This window comes from Mauremys reevesii, linkage group 12 (genome assembly GCF_016161935.1).
Source record: "Mauremys reevesii isolate NIE-2019 linkage group 12, ASM1616193v1, whole genome shotgun sequence".
Lineage (NCBI taxonomy): Eukaryota > Metazoa > Chordata > Testudines > Geoemydidae > Mauremys > Mauremys reevesii.
In genome coordinates, this window is record NC_052634.1 from 26,396,727 (window position 1) to 26,407,108 (window position 10,382).

The 10,382-nt window shown below is 51.6% G+C and overlaps 1 non-coding gene across 1 annotated transcript; it reads right to left on the reverse strand.

The window, feature by feature from the left end:
* Positions 1-586: 586 nt before the first annotated feature.
* On the reverse strand, positions 587-660 carry TRNAT-AGU. The gene has a single exon. It is a non-coding gene; the product is annotated as a tRNA-Thr (tRNA).
* Positions 661-10,382: the final 9,722 nt, after the last annotated feature.

A 10,382-nucleotide genomic window follows, 5' to 3' on the forward strand; every position in this document is an offset into this window, starting at 1 on the left:
AAAGCCTCCTTTTGACAGTTGTCAGCAAAAAGACCCGTTTCTGTTGCAAGCATTTGTATGGCTAGCCAGAGTCGGGCTTCTCTGTTAACAAAAAGATTGACCAAAGGGGACAAGAGGAGGCACGTTCAGCAAGGCAGCACTGGATGCTGGATCCTGAATCTGCTCTTTATCCAGCAGCTCTCTTGGCAGGCTCTGCCATGGTGCCACGCTCTGGGACTTCTCCCCGAACTGCTCCATTTTTCATCAACAATAACATGAAAAGTGAAAGGACAGTCATTCTCCATTTCCTGCAAGCCCTGCAGAGAACCCTCTAGAAGGGGCTCTGTGCACAGATATCCCCAGTGAATTGCATGGCTGCACAACACAGGGTCTCCTGTCACAGCAAATTGCAGCGGAAGCAACCTCCTTGCCAATGCCAATAGCCTTTTCATCAACACCAGACTGAGGATTTGATTCTCTCCAATGCTCCGTTGGAAAGAAGCCTTTTCCTTCACAAGCAATTACTTGGATTGTCAAGGGAGGTCTCTTCTGTTTCCTAGGAAGACACAGGAAAATGTGAGCAGAGGAGACAAAAAGCTATAGAACAAGGCACCACTGGGAGTTGAACCCAGGATCTCCTGTTTACTAGATAGGTGCCTTAGCCTACTAAGCCATGGTGCCTTCCCCAGCAGGCCCTCTGCAACCACTCCACTTGATGGTCCAAGACTACACCTTCAAATTCCAAAGTAAAAATGTTCCCCATTTCCCTCAAGACTTGCAGACCTTGAGCAGGCTGGCTCAGTGCACAGAAAGCCACAGCTGAGCTGACAGAGGGCTTCTAACATGCATTTCTCCCACAAGCTGCTGTGATCAGATACTGACATTTACACAGAGCACGTCACCGGCCACCGTCAATACCAAGAGTGAGCTGGCGTGACTTCATGCACCCACAAGGGGGAAGAGACCTGTAAACTTCCCCTGTTGGACTTTATCCCCTGAGCCCTGAAACAACCAAACTGAACTCTGCCCTGTGAAGGTCATCCTATCATCATTACCCAGTCCGCTCATTTATTCATGCCCACGACTATCCATAACCTGTTTGTATGAGTGATGTGCCCTCACTGCTTGCTGGCTGTACCTTGAACTCACCCACCGTATACCCCGCATTGGGGACATGACAGACTGTGTATATGTATATGCCGTCCAATACCAAAACGCTAACATCCCCCTACAACCTGTATGTTACCCCCAATGCCACAATAACTGACGCTTCAAACACTTTGTATCGTTTATTTTTAAATATTCTCTGTGTTTCAGTCACAGCAGCTTCAGCTCAACTCTGAGTCATGGTAACCTTTCCATCAGCTCCGGATTTACCACTTAACACTTTCCAAGACTTAGCAAGGAAGGGTCTCTGTGTCTTGAACAAGCACTTACAAGGATTGTGCAGTGAGGTCTTTTCTTTTCATTAGAAGAAATAAAAGAAAGGAGCCTGACAGACAAACTAGGTTCAGCAAGGAAGAACTAGCAGGTCAAGCCAGGATCTCCTGGTGAGTAGGAAGGCTCTTCAGCCAGCTCTGCCCAAAGATCACTATCCAGAGGCCACTTCCCACAGAGTCCAGTTATGGTTACAGACCCATCCTGAAATTAGAGCAGGATATTTTAAAGCTTATTCTCACAGTAAAGTAACACAATTCAGCTATGTCGGCACAGAGGAGAAAGCACTCCGTCATTTCACAGTTATTGCTACTGATCTCACTGACAAACTTCCTTTTCTCGGGGCTGCTCCCAGCACTTTAGGGAGTTTTTCGTCTTCTCCCTTCCAGCTGTGGTGATGGGACTGCAGCAGCTCCCCAGGGCTGGCTTTGCTCTTTATATCCTTCTCTTCTTTGGCTGAAGCTGTGTTTGCCATCAGTTTAATCCATAGCTGAGACCTCAGGTACCAGCAGCTAGTTACAAAGGCTCAATTCCCATTGCCATCAGTGGGAGGTTATCCAGGGCTGCAAGATTTGGCCCATGGACAGTCAGGTGCTACAGCAGCTACTTTCTTACATGGTGAGTCCTGCAGCCTATTACCAAACTGCTCTGCCATAGTCTGCAGGGGGCCTGACTTTTTGAGAATCTGGCAGAAGAGAGACCCCGGATTAGAGAAGGAAAATGTCCTCAGCAGTCACAGCTGGCAGGAGCAGCAAAGACTGAGTATCAGACACACTTTTTCACCAGGACAATAAATGTGCACAACCCCCTGATATATTGTCAATTCACGCCCACACCCAAGGAAGCCCTATTCTGCTCTATTACACTCTCATGGGATGAGAGGGAAGGTCCTCTCATGGGTAAATAACTGATTACAAGGTAGGAATAAATGATCAGTTTTCAAAATGCAGAGAGGTCAATAGTGGTGCCCCCCAGGGGGTCTGGGACAAGTACTATTCAACATATTCATAAATGATCTGGAAAAAGGGGTAAACAGTGAGGTGGCTAAATTTGCAGATGATCCAAAACTTCTCAGGAAAGTTAAGTCCAAAGCAGCCTGCGAAGAGTTACTAAAAGAGCTCACAAAACTGGGTGAAAGGGCAACAAAATGACAGATTTGTTGATAAATGCAAAGTGATGCACATTGGAAAACATAATCCCAACTATACATATAAAATGTCGATGCCAAAAATAGTTGTTCCCACTCAAGTGTGGGATTTTGTAGTCACTGCGGATAGTTCTCTGAAAACATCCGCTCAGTGTGCAACGACGGGCAAAAAAGCAAAGAGAATCTTGGGAATCATTAAGAAAGGGATAGAGAATAAGACAGAAAATATCATATTGCTTATGGCCGACCACATGCATTGGCCTCCCCTCAGGCAGGGGACTTAGAGGCCCTTCTGCCAGTTGGTGTTGGCAGCAGCAAGGGCTGGGTTCAATGTCTAGGGAGGAGGCAGCAGAGAGGAGGAGGAGAGAGTCCCAAGAGCAGAGTGCAAACCAACCAGCTGAGGGTCTCACAGGACTCCTGAAATAACAGTAGCTCCAGGTCCCATCAGGGCCGCCCAGATGGTGGAGTAAGTGGGGCAATTTGCCCTGGTCCCCGCAGGGGCCCCCACAAGAGTTTTTTTGGGCTCCTGGAGCGGGGTCATTCACTAACTCTGGGAGCTCTGGAAAACTCTCGTGGGGTCCTGGCCTCCGGAGATTCTTCCACTCTGGGTCTTCAGCGGCAATTCGGCGGCGGGGGGTCCTTCATGAATGAAAAGTGACTCCATTGAAGTGTTGAAGTGCCTTAATGGAGAGAAAAGATTGGGTATGAAAGGGCTCTTTAATCTCGCAGAGAAAGGCATAACAAGACCCAATAGCTGGAAGGTGAAAAGAGACAAATTCATATTACAACTAAGGCACAAATATTCAACAGCGAGGATGATTCACCACAGGAACAAGCTACCAAGGAAAGTGGTGGATTCTTCATCTCTTGATGTCATTTAATGAAGACTAGCTGCCTTTCTGGAATGTGTTTGCCCCAAAAGTAGCTATTGTGTCATACAGGAGGCCTGTGATATGCAGGGGGTCAGATTAGATGCTCTAATGGTCTCTTCTGGCCATAAAGTCGACTAATTTCTGAAAAACTGAGTGTAACATTGGGAGCAGCGTCTGATGTTTTCCTGTCTAGCCGGCTTGCTGCCTAGAACGAACGCTCCTTGAGTGGGGTGATCCACAGGGAGTAGCTCAAACCTCCAAAGTGCCTGGCCAGGGCAGGACATTAGCCCAGCAAGGGAGGGTGTGGCAGTGACATCACAAGGCCTTTTGCAGGACCTCAGACTATTGGTCAAAGGTGGTGGGAGTTGGTGACCTCACAGAGATGCTGACATCAGCCAGGCAGGACAGGGGTGAGGGGCCAGGGAAACCTCAGAGACCCCTGTGGCTTTGCTTCAGCAAGTCTCCTTCTCCAGGTCTCTCTTTGAGGACTGAGAGAGTATTTGGGTTCACGGACGTGAGCGCCAGGAGGAACCTCTTTCGAGTTTTCTCCTTCCCTTTTAGTGATTTTACTAGAAAACAGCCGTCCCTGTTTAGAAGGTAAGAGCCTCCTCGAGGAAGGGGTGTCATGGGGTGTCACAGTTCGGATGCCGGTGCCCCCCCCCACCATGTAAGGAAGTTCCCACCACCCTGTTCTGTGTTCGCAGGGCGGGAGAGAGCAGCATCCACGGCAGTGATTTGCTCCTGGCTGCTGGAGCAGAGCAGCAGGCTCAGCTGTCAGAACTTCCCAGAGCGATGAAAGGGGAGGGGCCCATGGCTCTGTAGCAGGAATGCAGGGCAGGCGAGTTCACGGCGGGCATTGTGGGATACTGGAGGAGGCCAGTTATGGTGATATAATGAACAGCAGCATCTACACTGACACTCTGTCACTTTAAGTTTGCTGCAAAAAGCTCTAGACCTCTCATCGAAGTTGTTTTATTTTGTCAGTAAAACAGGGCAGTTTTGTTGCCAGACGTGGCATTGCAGTGTGTACACCAGTCACAACCTACCGACCGAGAGGCGTTGTGTGTTTTCACACACCTGAGCAATATAATTCTGCTGAAACAACTTTGTAGTGCAGACCTGGCCAAGATTCACTCACACACAACTTCCAAGGAAAACCTCACCTGCTCCTCTGCTTTGCAGAATCCAAACACAAGCAAAGCTTGTCAGGCCCCGGTAGAGATGGCAGGGAGTCAGGTGTGGGCAGGGCCGGCTCTGGCTTTTTTGCCACCCCAAGCAAAAAAAATGGGGTGGGGCCACCGTAGCAACAAAACAGGGAAACGGCACGGCTCAGCGGCAAAGTGGGGACATGGCACAGCTGGGCGACAAAGCGGGGTCACGGTGCGGCTGGGTGGCAAAGTGGGGGCAACACAAAATGGCAGGGCTGGAGCAGCAAAGCACGGGGCGGGAGGAAAACAACGGCGCGGCCGGCAAAGCAGGGTAAAACAAAACAAAAAACCCCACAGGGCGGCCGGAGCCAGTGGACTCCCTGTGCTGCAGAGTGCGCGCCCGGTCTGAGTGGGGAAGGGGAGGGAGCGGGGAGAGAGAAGAGGCGGCCAGCGCTTCAGCGGAGCACTCACCACGCGGCCCGACCGCCGCCTGGCACCCTCACTCCTTCTCCAGACTAACCAGTCCTAATATACTGTAACATGGTTATATTCCACCACCTTCACTGGTTACACCCAACAAAATTAATTATACAGCAAACAGAAACAATCACAGACCCAGACAGAGACCATGCAAATAAACATACAAAACAATACAGAAGGGAGGATTTCACAACTACATCTATACAGACATAAGGGTTTTCCAGCTGTGTCTATTGATAAGTGAGTTCTTGCCAGACAGGATGCTACCAAACTAAGTTTCCCTTTCTCTGGAGGTGATGGAATATCAGGACAGGATTGTATTCCTAACAGCCCAATCACACCTTATTTCAATGTGACTAGGTGGGAATGTGTGAATGTGACCAGACACTTCCCAGCTTATGGCTGCCTTTGCTGCTTAGCCGAAGAACCAGGCCTCAGACTGTCACAGTAAGAGAAGGCCATTACACAGACAGACAGTGATTTTTTATTCTTTCTTTTATATCTTTATAACTAGCTAAGTGATAAAAATACACCTAAATTCTTACAGTACAGGCCTTTGCAGACAGGCCTGAATATCTGTATCCTAACAGTCCTCGAGGTCAGGCAGCCTCTGGGTAAGGGGGTGGGGACTCAGATCCTTTCTACAGCCAATTCCACCAGGGTCGTGTATAAACCAGGCAAGTTCCCCACAATAGCCAGACCAGATGCCCCCTGTACACTTGTGCTCTGTCCTCATTGCTTCTCTGTCTCTCTTCCCCTCATCTCTGCTGCTCCCCCTCTGGGCTGTCTCAGCACCTGGCCCCACAGCCCTTCCTGCCAGCCAGAGACTGCGCTATCTGCACCCGCAGATGTGGCCTCTCTCCTGATTGCTAAGGAAAGGAACCTTTCCAGGAAATGGCCACAGCTTCTGGGAATCCCTGTGTGGCTGTGAACAGAGTTTGGCTCCTGGCACACAAGGCAACTTAAAAGCTGAGCACCCAGACAGGGTCTTGAACCCTGGACCCTCAAATTAAGAGCCTTATGCTTTACCAACTGAGCTACCTGGGCTTAGTAGGAAACAACTTCACCATTCACCACAAGAGTGAGCAGGCAGGCAAAGAGAGGCAAAAAAGTCCCAGGAACCCTCCTCTTTTTCTGCACAGCCACTGCCTGTCAGCAGGATTCCTCCTCCTCCTCAGGGAGACTAAATCTCTGTGCCCAGACAGCCGGTCCATCCGCTGCACCTCAATCCCCCATGCCCGAGCCTCCCTGCCAAAGCCCTGCACCTGGCCCCATACAATTAAGTCTCACATGTCGCTGGGACTTAACTTCTTGTGCCCAGAGAGTCTCAGCCCCCCTCAGTAGATGACCTGAGAAACACAGTGTCCGGCTTTTCCAAAGAAGTGTTTAGACCCCCTCATCATGTGGCCTAAAGGATAAGGCATCTCCTTGTGGATCGGATGATTCAGGATTTGAGTCCCCTCGTGGTTGTGCTCACTTTGTGCTGCAAGTCCTGCTCCCTTCAGGGCTGGAACCTCTTCTTGGCCGCTCAGGCCAATGCTCTGGCTGCAGCTAGAGCTTGGGAAGGAGTTGGGGGTTGGGCGTCACAAAGGCTGGGGCATGAGCCCCAGGTGCTTCCAGTCTCGCCTTTGCCATTCCTGACTTGCCAAAAAAATGGGCAGCTCCACTGCCAAAGTGAGCACCATGAGTGGGAGCGGTGAGAGGCCCCAGCAGAGGGCTGGCCCTGCTTTCCTACCGTCTTCTGATATTGGCCACAGGCATCAGCAGCCGCCCTGAGGTGGCCTTCAGTGGGGTTTGGCATTGCAGGGAGCAGCCTGGCTGGGTGTCTCTGTGACTGTCTGCTGGCCACTCATGGGCATGGTTCTCCCCACCTCTTGCCCTGCCCTCAGTTGCTCTGTGGCTTTTAAGCCTTCCCTTGGAGCTGTCAGCACCAGCTGCCTCTGCTCCAGGTGCCCAGAGGAGGAGAAGTGCTGGGCTCCAGCCTGCCGAGCCCTGACCCTGCTTCCTTCAAGAGCCAGGTGGGCAAGAGGAAAAGCAGAGCAGCAAGTGCCAGACTTGTGGGCATCAGGTGAAGCCATGAGAATCCCAACCCTCAGGCACCAGCTATAGAGCCCTGACCCCCCACAGCACTTGAGTCACCCAGCAGGAAGGGAAAGACTTATTCTTGTCCAACAGGAGACAGGGAAGTGGAGCAGTGTGAGCTCCAGGGCTTCACCACAAACCAAAGGTCACACTGAGATTTGAACTCAGCTTGCAAGATTCAGAGTCCTGAGTGCTGCCCATTACACCATGGGACCAGCTTGTGTGGTTTTCTGCAGCCATTGATGACTCTCACAGGGCTGGCTTGTGTAAGGGACTGTTGGCCCTTTACTAAAACTTAGTGGGGTTTTGGTTGGCTCGTCCCAGTCCCCATAGAAGGGGGAAGGGCCAATGGGAAATCAGGACCCTGAGACTGACAGGCCCCTGGGGCAATGGTCACCAACTGGTAGGGAACAAGTGAGAATTTGTTAATGGAGAAAAATTCCTGGTGAAAATTGGCAAAGCTGTGGAGAGTTTGAAAAGTTCAGTGAATTTACACATGAAGATACAAACAGAGAGACAAACACACACAGAGAAGGAGAAAATCACACACTGCACAGGCCCACACAGACATAAACAAAACCAAACCCGCACAGCACACAGAACCATATAAACAAAGGAAAACCACACAAAATATAGAAAGAACAAATCCACCAAAAATACAGCAAAAGCCCACAACAGGAAACACAAAACCCACATACCAAAAGAATACTAAGCAAAAAACAATATTCATGCAAAAATCATACACACACACAAAACTATGCAAGGCATCCACCAAAATCACACAGGACCCACATGCACATCAATACGACAGACAACAAAAACCCAACATACAGAAAGCCAGGCAGGGTTTGAGTCTCACCGCGAAGAGGGTGTGCACACAGGTGGTTTGGGGAGCAAAGACTGATGGTGAGTCGGGGCAGTGCTCTGAGCTCTGCTCGACCTCTCCTGACACAGGCGGCTGGTGGAGAGCAGAGCCTGGTAGATCTGTGGACTCTGCCCTGCTTTCTGTAAAGCAAGGGGACCTCGGTGTCTTCTGAGCTGCGATTGTATTTTCTGCAGGGCAAAATGATTGGCAGAAGCCATTTGCTTAAAGGAAACTAGTGCTGGAGGTGAGGTTTGAACTCACAACCTCAGCATGACTCTACTCAGCACCACTCTGTAAGTATTGGGCACTAACCCATTGCACCACTGGGCGCTGCTTTCAGGGTTTGTCTCCATGTTTCACGGATGGATTAGCTGGAGTGGAAATTGCATTAGCTAAAACAAATCCCATATTAAAGGCTGCAGGATGGCAGCAGCAGAGGTGGGAGCCTCCTTCCATGTGCTAGAGCTGGTTCCCCTTCCGTTGCTGAGGAAGGTTGGTGCTTTTGAGCCCACCCGGTGCTGGAATGTCTCATGGGTGAAGAGGTTGAGATTAACAGGACTCTTGGGAGGAGGGGAGAGAAGAGGAAGTCTTTCTATCCGCCTAGCTCCCGATTGGTCTCCTGTGGCCCTTCACGGCTCTCTGCTCCCCTGCTGGGAGATGCAGAGACAAGCCCCCATTGGGGTGGAGATCACCGAGAGGCTGTGTCCCATGGTGTGTGGGGAGGGGGTGGGATGGGGCTCCAAGGGGAGAAGGTTCTGTGTGAGCAATGTGCGGGGAGGGGGAGGAGTGTGTTTCACTTAGGATAGAAAATGATGGAAAACTGCAGGGGGCAGTGACAGTGAAGGCCCCGTGTCTGAGGTGTTATGTGACCCTGTGTGGTGCCGCCGTTCACCTTCCCCTCCTATGGGCTCAGCTTTCACTGAATCCGGCATTTTTTCACCTGTCCTCACCACAGAGAGTGACCCACATTGCCCCTCAGCTACCAAGTGTCCCTCTTAGAGGCATGAGGACTGGAACTGATTTCAGCTGCTGGAACCCAGCTCTGCTAGGTCTTTATTCATTTGCACAGGAAAATGCTGAGTGTTGAAATTCATTTCAAGCCCCTACCCCCATTCCCCTTGAACTCCTGAACATACTACAGAGATGGGTCACAGAAATTGATTTTCCATTTGAAAAAGTTTATAAAGGAATCCACTTGGATTGGAGCTGGGAACCACACCATCACCCTGCAGGGGAAACATTCACCCACTGACTTACCCTCACAACAGAGAGTGTCCTGTATAGCCCAGAGCAGGAACAGTTTTTAACCTGGGGATCAGTAAACTTTATCTCTATCTAAACACCACAGTTTACAAACTCCCACCCCGCTCTGTGTGCACCAGCTCTCCTGCTCCCTGCCCAATCAGTCTCTCCAGCATTGCTCCAATCCCGCCAAAGCAGAGTCTCAACCTCAATTTACCTTAAGGCGATTGCCAGTCCTCCAGTTGGCCAATAATGTCACTCATTCTGCCCAGAACCTGCCCCCAAAACTCCTCACCTGCCTAAGGCTCTGGGAGGGAGTTTGTGTGAGAGAAGGAGGGTCTAAGTGCAGGCCTGGGCTGGGGATTGCTGGGAGTGCAGGAGGGTGCAGGCTCTGGGAGCAGTTTGGGTGCAGAAGGGGTGAGAGGCTGGTCTCTGGGAGGGAGATTGGGTGGGAGGTGCAGGAGGTGCAGGCTCTGGGATGGAGTTTTTAGCGCTGTAACAAGGGAGTGAGGCAGAGTGAGGCACTTGCCTCGGGTAGCATAAAGTGGGCGCAGCTCTACGATCAAGCGACGCCGGTGGCAGCTCTACGCTGCTGCTTCAGCCCGGCAGCAGATGCGGCAGTGGTCGCTTCTCTCCGAGAGGGACTCAGGGACCCTACTGCGTTGCCACTGGAAGGATGAAATGAAGCAGCGGTAGCATTCAGCGGCAGGTCCTTCCCTCCGACAGAGATTCAGGGACCTGCATGCAGAGCCTGGAGGCCGGCGCACCGGGCACAAAATTCCTTGTTATGGCTCTGGGAGTTTGGGTGCTGGGTGCAGGCTCTGGGCTGGGAGCGGGGGTAGGGGGAACAGGAGGAGGGTGGAGGTGGCTCTCAGGGGAGATTGGGGGGCGGGAGGGGTGTGTGGTGGGAGAGGGCGCAGGCTGTGGGAGGGAGTTGGGGGCAGGCGTGTGTGGACTGAGGTGCAGACTCTGGGAGGGGAGTCAGGGAGTGTGGCGCCTGGGGCTCAGGAGTGGGGCAGGCTGGGGTCTCCATGTGCTGCTGCCCCAGAGCTCACCCCGCCCAGTAATCCCATTGGCTGCAGGGGCTCAGGGGTGGGGAGTAGCGTGGGGCTGGGCCACCTGCCCTGCCA